Here is a 12,324-nt window from a genome sequence, read left to right as displayed (position 1 = left end):
ATGCAGAGTGACATATGCAGCAGGTAAACATTGGATGTCTGACAATGGGATGGGGGGATGCTAGTTCTGAACAGTTATTGGTGCAGCTCCATTAGTTACTGGTTTGGTCTCAGCTCAGGAATCATCAAGCTGAGAGAATGCAGGTGCATTTGTCCACTTGTGCAGTGGTGTGGAAAAACCCAAGAGCTCCTGGGGCAGGGGGTGCCTATCATCTTTCTCTCTTGTATGTGTTACCATTATGCACTAGGCATTGTAGTACTGCAAAGATAGTGTAGGAGTAGTCCAGGTGAGGCCATAAACTGGAGTCATCTGGGACTAGAGCAAAGAGGGCTTGATAGGCCAAGGAGTTGTTGTAAGGCTCAGATCTAAACCCAAAATAATTGGAGTGTTCCAGGATCAAGTTTTATTTAAAAGTTGTCTAAGCTGTGTGCAAAACTAAAATATTAAATATTAAAATCTATTGGGAGACTTAACTAAAATGTAAACAATATCACATGCATATATACAAGTGGAAAAGAGGGGAGAAATACAACGTAGAAGAACAAAAAAGGCCAGCACGGGGGCGTGGCTTGGACGCGAACGATGACGGTTGGGTGAAGAAACAGCTCCATATAAACAGGCTTAATTTTCAAGAAAAAAACTACAAAAAAAGCAAGATTTTACATTTAAATTAAAGTTTTCCTCTTTAAATCGAGTGGGAGAGAAAGGGGTGCCGTTTTGAGTGAGAGTTGGGAGTTAAAGTGCCGTTTTTCTTTCCGGGAGATGAGGTGTGGTGTGGAGGGATGAGTCCGTCTTGGATATTGCCTGAGGAGACTGATTCAAGGCTTCCTTTCCCCTTTGGCACGATCTGAGTTCGGCGGTGTGAAGCGCCGGAGGAGAGGTTTCCCGAGTGGGATTCTGCGGGCGGTTGCTCGGAGCGCCGCGATTGCTTGGATCGAAAAAAAAAATCTGTGCTAGTTGTTATTTGAGAAACGAGGTGTGGAGGGCTGAATCCGTCTCAACTGCTGACAGTGCCGGTAAGATCGGGTCTCCGCTGGCAAAAATAGCAAATCGGGTCCCCCAGATAAAGCCGGCAAGATCGGGTCCCGCTGATAAAGGTGGCAAGATCAGATCCCTGCTGACAGAGCCGGTAAGATCGGGTCTCCGCTGAAAAAAAAAAAAAAACAGCAAAATCGGCAAGATTGGGTCCCCCTGGCAGAGGCAACAAGATTCACTTTTAAAAATTACCAGGGAATTACCAGTGAAGCCGTGAGGCCAGGGAGGCTTTCCTTCCCCTCCTCTTTAGCACGATCTCTGGCAGAGAGCAAGAGGAAAGATTTCCCGAAGGTGGGGGTTAACAGGCAGTTGCTCGGTGCACCACGACCGCGGCCATCTTGAATCGGAAAAAAAAAAAAAAAAAAAAAAAAAAAAAGAAATTTCTACAAAGTCTGGATCTGCCTAATGACAATGATTAGTTTTTTGAAATGCCTGATGCCTGTTTAAATCAGGGAATGGGCTTTGAAATAGCTGTCCTCTGCTGGAAATGAAGAGAGATCTGCAGTAAAAGCTACTTGGCAACGTTTTTTTTTTTTTTTTTTTTTTAACTATTTCCTTGCTGCCAACTTCAAAAATAAACTGAAGGATTACTATAAATGTTAATCTCTCCTGCTATAATTCAAGAGACTCAGATATAAGAGACTATAGGTTTTTGGGCTCTGAGGAAGGTCAAATAAAAGGATTGGTAATTTCTTTGACCTGAAGAAAAGTGACATTGAGACAGTTGTGACAGTTGAGAGACACTGAAATACATATACATCCACATTGAAAGATTAAAGTAAACATATTGGATGGAATATTGCTCTCCTCAGTAAAAGCTGCGATTGGGCTTGTAAGAGGAGAGCTAGAACAAGAAGGCTGCAAATTTTTTCAGGATAGATGCTAACAAGAGTCTGCAATAGAGCCTAAGACAAATAACTTACAGTTGCTTTAAGAATACTGAAAAAAAAGGGGAGTGGCTTTGTTGAATGGTTGGATAAACGAATAGCTCCTTATAAGCAAATATATTAAAAATATATTAAAAAGAATTACTACCAAATATTTTAAAGAAACTAAAATATATATTGAAATATGACTTCAACTAAACAAAATAAAGCTGACTTAGGAGCTGGAACATCAGGAAGCAATAAGAGGTCGAAACCTGAGCCAGGTACACCCTCTAAAATCCCATTACCAACAGAAAAAAATCTGGATGTTATGGAAGAACTAAGACAAATAAAAGAAATTGTCTTAGATAGTAACAAAAAACTACAAAAAGCAATGGAAGATGCTGCAATCCTAACTAAAAGAGTGGACATTACTGAGAATAGAATTTCAACATTAGAAGATATTACAGAACAATTAAATACAGACATGAATCACAGCAAAATCATATGGAAAGAAATAACAGAGATAAAAAAAAATCTTGAAGACAGCCGGAATCGTGAAAGACGGAATAATTTAAGAATAATCGGATTACCTGAAGGAGTGGAAAAGAATGATCCGATTGCATTTCTTGAAAAATTTCTACCTAAAATACTACCATTGAAATTTAAAACGGAACTGGAAATTGAAAGAGCCCATAGGATTCCAACACAAAGAAATAACACTCAAACAGGTCCAAGAACTTTAATTTTCAAACTTTTAAGACACCAACAAGCAATTGAAATATGCCAATTAGCCAAGGAAATCAAAAATCTTAAATGCCAAGATTCAAAAATATACATTGTCCCGGACTTTGCAAAAGAAACAGCAAAAAAAAGAAAACAATTCTTAGACATGAGACCACAACTAAGATCTCTAGGAGCTAGATTTGGGCTCCTGTACCCGGCAATTATGAAGGTTACCGTTGCTAACAAAACGCAAAACTTTACAGATCCAGAAAAACTACAGGAATTTATAAATCAAACTGAGCAACCTATGACAATCTAAAGAACAATTAATGGGTTCATACTAAAGTCTATTGACGATTAAAGATAGATCAAAACGGAAAGCAATGGAAAAAGAACACACAAGGATCAAATTAAAGACTTAAACAACTTGCAACATTCTCCATAGAAAATAAGAAAACTGAAAAATATAAAAATTATTCAGAATAAATAGAATAAACTGAATGGCAGGAACGTAAATGATTTGAAACACATCTCCGAACTCAAATGACGACGAAGAAATTTTCTTCAACAAACTTAAAAATGTACTGATTGAATCCGAAATTTTGAAAGCAGAGTAATAGTGAGAAAGAAAATCATCCTTCAATCACAAAGAATATTATAAAAAAAAAAAAAAAAAAAAAAAAAAAAAAAAGATGAAGTGATTGGTTTGTTGTATTTCCGGTTAAAGGTGGTACTTCAGGTTTAATTTTGCGTTTCAGATACATTAAAATGTATTTCAATACGAAATATATGAAAAGAATAAATCTGAAACGCAGATTTTATGTTCTACCACCTGAAAAGAAATGAATAGTAATTGAAATGTTATTAGATATAATTGATTTAATATAATCATTCTTATGGATTTAAAGATATACAAATACAGAAAATAATCTTTCAATACATAAGAATGAAAACTTTTTATTTATTCTTATAATTAATAATAAAATAAAAGAAAATATACAAAAATAGGGGAAAAAATGGTAGTACTTAAGATAATTATTAATAGCTTGTGGGAGTTATCTAAATCTAACCTCAACCTGCGTATCCAAGTTTTCGTAATTAATAAGGGGGGGAAGGGAGGGATAAGAGGGATGGGAGGGAATAAAAGGGAAATATATAAGGAAATCATGGGAATAAAGGAAAAAAGAGAAATGAAATACTTAAAACATTGGGAAAATATACATAATTTAATACCTGAAAATTTAAAAATAAATGGATATTAAAATTATGTCTTTAAATGTTAACGGTCTAAATCATATGATAAAAAGGAAAAAAGCCCTATCATTTTTAAAGAGACAAGATGCTGATATATGCCTTATACAAGAGACCCACCTCTCACATATAGAATCTAAAAAGCTAGAAGGAGGCTGGGTCAAACAGTGTTTTTTCTCACCAGCTATAGGGAAAAAGGCAGGTGTTGCTATTTTAATTAACAAAAAATGCTCTGCTTCATTTAAACTAAAAGCTTCAGATAATCATGGAAGATGGATAATGGTGGAAATGAATATGGGAAATACTACCATGACGTTAATCAATATATACGCCCCTAATTCGAACCAAAATGAATTCTTTAAAACTCTTCAACAACTGATCATACCACTGGCTACTTCAAATCTTATAGTAGCAGGGGACTTCAATGCTGTAATGGATCCTTTATTAGATAAAAACCCAGGTAGAGTTATGAAATCTATGGGACTAGATAATTTGATTCAATCTTGCGATTTAATAGATATATGGAGAATACTTCATTTTGATGGTCGGGAATTTTCTTTCTGTTCTCATGTTCACAATTCTTTTTCAAGAATAGATTATATCTTTACTTCAAAACATCTTGTACATCAAGTGACACAAGCAGCCATTGATCCAATTATTCTATCTGACCATGGTGGAGTGTGGATCAAAATTAAAACTACAGATCAAAATAATAACAGACCAATTTGGAAAATGGATAGTACATTGTTGGTTGACAAAAATTTTTGTGAAAATCTTCTAACAAAAATGAAAGAATTTTTTCAAATAAATGATAAAGATGATATTAACAGAGAAACTCTATGGGATGCCTTTAAGGCAACCATTAGAGGACAAATAATTTCTTATTCGGCTTTTCTAAAAAAACAAATTAAAAAACAATTTTTAATCTTAGAAAAAGAGATTAAAAATTTAGAATCAAAACTTATAGAAAAATGGGAATATTCTATTCAACAAGAATTATTAAAATTAAAAGGTAAATATAATGAAATCTCATCTAAGATGATTAGGAAAGATTTATTTTCTCAACAAACATTGTACTATGGTAATTCAAACAAATCAGGAAGAATATTGGCAAACTATCTTAAAGCGAAAAAAAGAAAAACAAAATTAATAGCAATAAAAGATGAAAATGGAAATACATATACACAAATTGAACCTATTTTAAAACAATTCTTAAAATTCTATAAATCTCTTTATTCTTCCGAAAATTATCTAAATAAAGAAAAAGATGGTTTTGAATTTTTAAAAATGTTAGAGGGTCCAAAAATTCCTGAACATATAAAACGAAGTTTGGAAGAACCAATATCACAAAAAGAAATAGGAACAGCTTTGAAGTCTCTTAGAGTTGGATCCGCTCCAGGTGGTGATGGATATACAGTGGAATTTTATAAAACATTTCAAAACTTTTTATTACCCTATTTATTAAATCTTTATCAATATCAACTCAATAAAGGTTGTATTAAAGGCACTATAGCAGAATCTTTGACTATTGTTTTGCCAAAGTCCAATAAAGATCCCACTTTGGTATCAAACTATAGACCAATATCTTTAATAAATGTAGATGGAAAATTATTAGCAAAAATACTTGCGCTAAGATTAGCTAAAGCTCTCCCCCATATAATAGGTATGCATCAAACAGGATTCGTTGCTCAAAGACATTCATCTCATAATACCAGATTAACATTCCATATGTTATATTTAACAAAGAAAATGAATGAACCTACTTTTGCAATTTCATTAGATGCAGAAAAGGCCTTTGATAGAGTAGAATGGCCTTTTATGTATCAAGCAATGGAATGGTTTGGTATAGGTCCTGGATTTATACAAATGATACAAACAATGTATAGCTCCCCTTCTGCTAGACTATATATTAATAATACGTTTTCAGAAAAATTTAATCTACAGAGAGGAGTTAGACAAGGATGTCCCTTATCCCCTTTGCTGTTTGATATTGTTTTAGAACCCTTAATATTAGCTATCAAACAAGCTAAGGAGATACAGGGTATACCTCATTCAGATAAAGAATATAAGATATCTGCTTACGCAGATGATTTATTACTATATCTGAAGAATCCAGAATCCACCATTCCACATCTACTTGAATTGATTGAGAAATTTGGAAATTTTTCAGGATATAAAATTAATTGGAATAAATCAGAAATTCTTCCACTAAATATACATTGTACAAAAGGTTTATTTGATACATTCCCTTTTGTTTGGAAGGAAGAATATATTAAATACCTTGGAATTTTGATAACAAAAACAGTAGATGAAACAATGAAAATTAATGAAAAATGCTTATTACAAAAAGTAACAGAAATGTGTGAGCAATGGAATCCTTTGCATTTATCTTGGTGGGGAAGAGTACAAACTGTAAAAATGATGATTTTACCGGTAGTATGTTACCAAATGGGGATGATACCAGTTTTCTTTCAAGATTCGTTTTATACAAAAATAAATAGGACTTTGACAAAATTTATATGGCTTAATAAAAAACCAAGAATTGCTCTAGCGTCATTACAAAAACCAATTAAAGAGGGAGGGGTAAATTTTCCCAACTTTTATAGGTATCATCAAGCCTATATCTTACGTCATGGTATGTATTGGATCCTCCCAGAACCCACAGATAATATTCCAGACTGGTTTTGGCTAGAATGGAGGCTTATGTTTCCATTACGTCTTAATCATGTAATTAGTATCAAAATGCCAAGGTTATACAAAGATCATAAAATATTTATGGATACCTGGAAAACTCTAAAATACATAAGTAATCTTACTCAAATTCCAATTAGTAAATCAACCAACCAAACTATATGGCTAAACCCCAAGATCAAAATTGGCGGTTTTAAAGTCATCTGGAAACATTGGATGATAGCAGGCATTCGCACTTTGGATGATGTAATTAAAAATGATAAATTGCTGGAGTTTTCACAATTGCAACAAAAATTTGGTCTCAATAAAACACAATATTTTAAATGGTTGCAATTGAAGCAATCTATTCAGAAAGGGTTCCCTGAATGGAAAGATCTCGCTAAATATCACAGTTTGGAATTCTTATGTTTCCAGATGGACTCAATAGGTCACAAAGCCGCACAGTGGTATAAATTAATATCCGGATATATAAATAAAAAACCAAAAAATGGTCTTAGAGACATTTGGAGCATTGAGATAAAACACCAAATTAGTGCATCTCAATGGCCACGACTTTGGTCTTGGAGGCTAAAATGTACGGTGTCAGCATCTATGAGACAAACTTGGTTTTTTCTTCTTCATAGAGCTTTTTGGACCCCTACTCGTTTACAAAAAATAGATAGTTCAAGATCTAATAGATGCTGGCACTGTCATATTGAAATTGGGACATTAGATCATCTTTTATTCTTTTGTCCATTTATCCTATCATTCTGGAAATCAATTTGGCCCCAAATTAACAGAATGTTAGAAAATCCAGTAGCCTTGACATATGATACTATATTATTTGGAACAACTATGAGAGCAAAAAGCCAAATTTCATCCAGTAATAACAAACTTTTATTTATTTTAACTGGAATTGCAATACAACAAATTACATTCAATTGGAAACAACATGATAGATTGAACTATATGTTCTGGTGGAATTCGGTATGCCACATATATAAAATGGAACTCGCTATTGCAACACACAAAGGATACATGAATAAATTTAAAAAAATATGGGGACCATTAACCGATTTTTGTAAAGAAGGATAATTTTTCCCATAAATAACACTGGAAACATCTGAAGACCGTTAACATGATTTCTCTAATGAACTTTTCCCATGATAAGATAATTGTTAAGAGGGAAATGGGGTGGGTTTTTCAATTTTGATTATTACATACTAAATTAATATTTAAAAAATGTACAATAAAATTGATTTATGTATTATTGGTTGGGAAGGAGGGTGGGACAGGGGATTATTATATTAATGTTATACTTGATATTAATATATGAGTTAGTCAAGTGTGTATTTAAGTTTCTATTGAGTTTATTTGTAACACTTGTTGTAACACAAAAAATGAATAAAGATTTAAAACGATTCAACAGGCAAAAAAAAAAAAAAAAAAAAATAAAAAAAAAAAAAAAAGGCCAGCACAAGGAGGGGGGGTATGCTGGAGAAAGGAGAGGTCACCATTCCAGAGGATGAGTTGCTGACAGTGGTATCCCTTTTCAGAAAGCAGATGTGGGTAATACTCTCCCTGAAGATTACAGAAATGTTAGTGGAGGACATGCAGGAAGGGAGAACCTATTATGGAGGGAGTGAGGAGGCTTTCTGAGTCTCTCCCCCTTCCTCAAGGCTGTTCAATGATAATAGATTCTTTATGGGTCTCCCAGTTTGTCTATCTGATATATCTGCTCCCAAGAAGGTTAAGATGGCCCTTTTCTCGTGTCCAGGGTAGACCCTGTGAGTAGTTGGTTCAGGGGTTCTACAAGTAGTGGGTCCAAATAAGATCTTTGGTTTTAGAGGTTGCTCAAGCATGGCTGTACTATGCATCTAAATTCCCCAGGTTTTATTTTTTGGGGGTTTGTTTTTTGTGTGTGTCTGTGCATATTGGAGGCCAAAAGGGAGATCCATAGAATCAACTTTGGAAATCCTTTTGTGTCCCCAAGTGAAAATGAAAGGCAAGTACTTCATCTCCTTTGTAGTGCCCAAAATGGAGGGCACCTTTTAACCTATCTTGGATATGAAAGCAATCAACACAGTTCCAGATAGAGACCTTGTGTTCTAGCATCATTACCATAGTAAGGAAATTGTCTGAGATGTATCTTCACACCCAGTTAGGGAAGATCAGAGGTTCATGAGCTGTGGTATTTGGGAGGTATTTCTTATTTTTGTTTGTTTGTTTGTTTAAATCTTTTATTGATTTTCCAAAGTTAACAAAAAATGCAGTACAGTATCTACACAGACAATATTAATCATATATGCATTTATAATCAATCAAAATCCCCACAGCAAAAGAAACCCCCCATTCAACCAATACCTTGCAAGAGAATAAAACCATGACATAAATATCCCTCTCTCACCCTCTGGGTGTGTGTGCAATATACCAACAGGATCAAAGGTAAAACCAATTACAGCGCATCCATAAAAGATATCAAAGGGCCCCAGATTAACTTAAATCTCTTAGTATGACCCATTATATCTGTGTTCATTTTTTCAAATCTATAAGTTAAAAATAAATTTTCCCACCAAAAATTAAAGTTAAGGCGATCCCAGTTCTTCCAGTTGTGCATAACCATTTGTATGGCTACTCTAGTCATGATAAGGAAAAGCCGCTCTCTACATATGTCCAATGAGGGCTTCAGATGTAACATTGTCCCACATATGACTGTCTCATATGTCAAAGGAATCGATGCCTCAAGTATAGCATTAATCTGTCCCAATATCAACTTCCAGAACTTGAGTATTAAAGGACAGTAGAACAACAGATGATCCAGTGTCCCTATATCAAGATGACAATGCCAGCATCTATTAGACTTAGAGCTATCTAACAGGGGTCCAAAAAGTTCTATGCAATAAAAAAAAACATGTTTGTTTCATAGATGCTGATGCTGTACATCTCATCATCTGAGTCCAAATTTGTGGCCATCTAGATGCAGCAATGTACTGCTTTATCTCAATGCTCCAAATGTCTCTTAAGACTATTTTTGGGTTTCTTATTCAAAAATTCAGAAATTAATTTATACCACCTGGCGGCCTGATGTCCCAGCAAATCTGTCTGGAAGCATAGGACCTGCAAACTATAATAGTTTTTAAAATTCTGCCACTCAGGGAACCCACTCTGAACGGCCTGCTTCAACTGCAACCATCTATAATTTTGAGATTTTGAAATTCCAAATGATTGTTGCAGCCATCAAAAATCCAGCAGTTTCCCATTAGATATAATATCATCTAATGTTCGAATGCCTGCCTGCATCCAATGTTTCCAAGAGATCCCAGACTCACCTATTTGAACCTTGGAGTTTAACCATAAGGATTGATAAGTGGATTTTTCCACTGGAACATCCGTTAATTTATTAATAAATTTCAATGTTTTTCAAGTATCAAATAAAATACTATTGTCCTTGACATATCTAGGCAACTTTATACTCTGAACATGAAACAGTCGCAGTGGGGACATAAGTTGCCATTCTAAGTACAGCCAGTCAGGAAGATGTTTCAAGAGCTCAGGAAGAATCCAGTACATACCCTGTCGCATGATAAAAGCTTGATATCTGTAGAAATTTGGAAAATTTACCCCACCCCAGCCAAATAAATTTAGTGATAATACTATTTAGTTTTTTATAAAAGGACCCTGGTAATAGCCCCATTTGGTAACAAACCACAGGCAGAACCATCATCTTCACAGTTTGTACTCTCCCCCACTAAGAAAGATGTAAAGGATTCCAATGCTCACAAATTTCTTTGACTTTCTGTAATAAAGATTTCTCATTTATTGTCATTGTGTCTTCCAGAGTCTTTTCTATCATATACCTAAATATTTTATCCCTTCTTCCTTCCAAAGGAATGGGAATGTATCAAATAATCTTTTTGTACAATTTACATTTAATGAAAGAACTTCGGATTTGCTCCAGTTTATTTTATAACCAGAAAATTTACCGAATCTTTCAATCAATTCCAGTAAATGCGGAATGGTGGATTCAGAATTCTTCAAATGAAGCAAAATATCATCTGCATAAGCAGAGAGAGACCTTATATTCCCAACCTGAATAAGGAATATCCTGAATTTCCTTTGCTTGTTGAATAGCCATTAGCAAGGGTTCCAGTACAATGTCAAACAACAAAGGAGATAATGGACACCTTTGTCCAGACAAAAACAATACAAGGACAATTAAAAAGTAAATGATCAAGTGTCCCTTCTTCGAGATTACAATGCCAGCATCTATTAGATTTAGAGCTATCTAAGTTTTGTAAACGAATCGGGGTCCAAAAAGCTCTATGCAACAGAAAAAACCAAGTTTGCCTAATAGATTCAGACACTGTACATTTCATTCTCCAAGACCAAATTCGTGGCCATTGAGATACAGAAATTTGTTGCTTAATCTCAATGCTCCAAATGTCTCTAAGACCATTTTTTGGCTTTTTATTCATAAATCCAGATATTAATGTATACCATAATGCAGCTTGATGTCCCAGGAAGTCTGCTTGGAAGCATAAGAACTCCAAACTAAATTGATTATTAAGAGTTTTCCATTCAGGGAACCCTACCTGAATAGTCTGCTTCAGCTGCAACCATTTAAAACTTTGTGATTTATTGAGACCAAATCTATGTTGTAGCTGTGAAAAATCAAGCAGTTTACCTTCTGAAATAACATTCATAGTTCAAATACCTGCAATAATCCAATTCTTCCCCCCCATTTCACTCACACCTTCCCCATTCTTTCCCCCAAAACCCCTCTCCCCTTCCTCCCTCTCCCTTATCTCTAAGACATCTCTCCTCAGGAAGAACCCCCCTCCCCCTTGCTGGAGTACTCTTTATAAGTTTTTTACCCTTATTTCTCCAGAGACTATAAAAGAGAACATGAATAGTACCTATAAATTCTACCCAAAACTTCTCTTTTAGTATTCATATCATACAATCTATCAAACAATTCTTCTGGCTGATTGAAAAATCTTATTCTAATTATTAACAATCATAGCCCAATTTCAGCAAATAATAATAAACTTTTATTAATATTGACTGGGGTTGCCATTCAACATATTACTGGAAAGATTATACTAAACTTAATTACTGGTATACCTTTTGGTGGAATTCAGTATGTCATATTTATAAAATGGAAAGGGTGCTTGCCATACAGCAAGGAAATTATCATAATTTTAAAAAGATTTGGGGGCCATTGATTACATATTCTAATGATCAGACACCTTAAACACCTTGGTATTATATAAGATATAGGTGGGGTGGGATAGGGAAATATAATAATTGCTAATTGTTTTATTATTAATAGATGGGTGGGTGGGAAGGGATTCTTTTATATTTTAATGTTTATAAGTAAGATTGTCAAGTGATTTGTGTTAAAATTTTCTGATTGATTATTATACACTTGTTGTAAGATATGAAAATGAATAAAGATTTACAAACAATCATAGTCTTATTTTTTAAAAGCAGAGCACCCCTACCAGCTCCAACCGGTGTTTGAATTGTCTGTTGCTGTTTCTTATCCTGTCCTTTCTATTACAAACGCAAGCGGTGTCTCACTTCCGGTTCACCACACAATTGTTCCCCACGTATTCATCTTTATAGGACCCCCAGGGACCCCTGAAGAAGACTTTTTGTCGAAACGTGGACCATGTTGGGTCCTGTATCCTAGCGGACTAGGTCCTTTAAGGCCTTTATGTGGATAACCTATTTTTATGTGGATGAAATTATTTGATGTGGATGATTTTGGTGT

At 34.5% G+C, this 12,324-nt stretch overlaps 1 protein-coding gene across 5 annotated transcripts in view; it reads left to right on the top strand.

Moving 5' to 3' along the window:
• LOC117355978 (putative RNA-binding protein Luc7-like 2) overlaps nucleotides 1–12,324 on the top strand; it is a 258,392-nt gene that overhangs the window by 174,301 nt on the left and 71,767 nt on the right. The window lies entirely within an intron of this gene.

The sequence above is a fragment of the Geotrypetes seraphini genome, chromosome 2 (genome assembly GCF_902459505.1).
Source record: "Geotrypetes seraphini chromosome 2, aGeoSer1.1, whole genome shotgun sequence".
In the NCBI taxonomy this organism is placed as follows: domain Eukaryota; kingdom Metazoa; phylum Chordata; class Amphibia; order Gymnophiona; family Dermophiidae; genus Geotrypetes; species Geotrypetes seraphini.
This window is presented reverse-complemented; position numbering and strand designations above follow the sequence as displayed.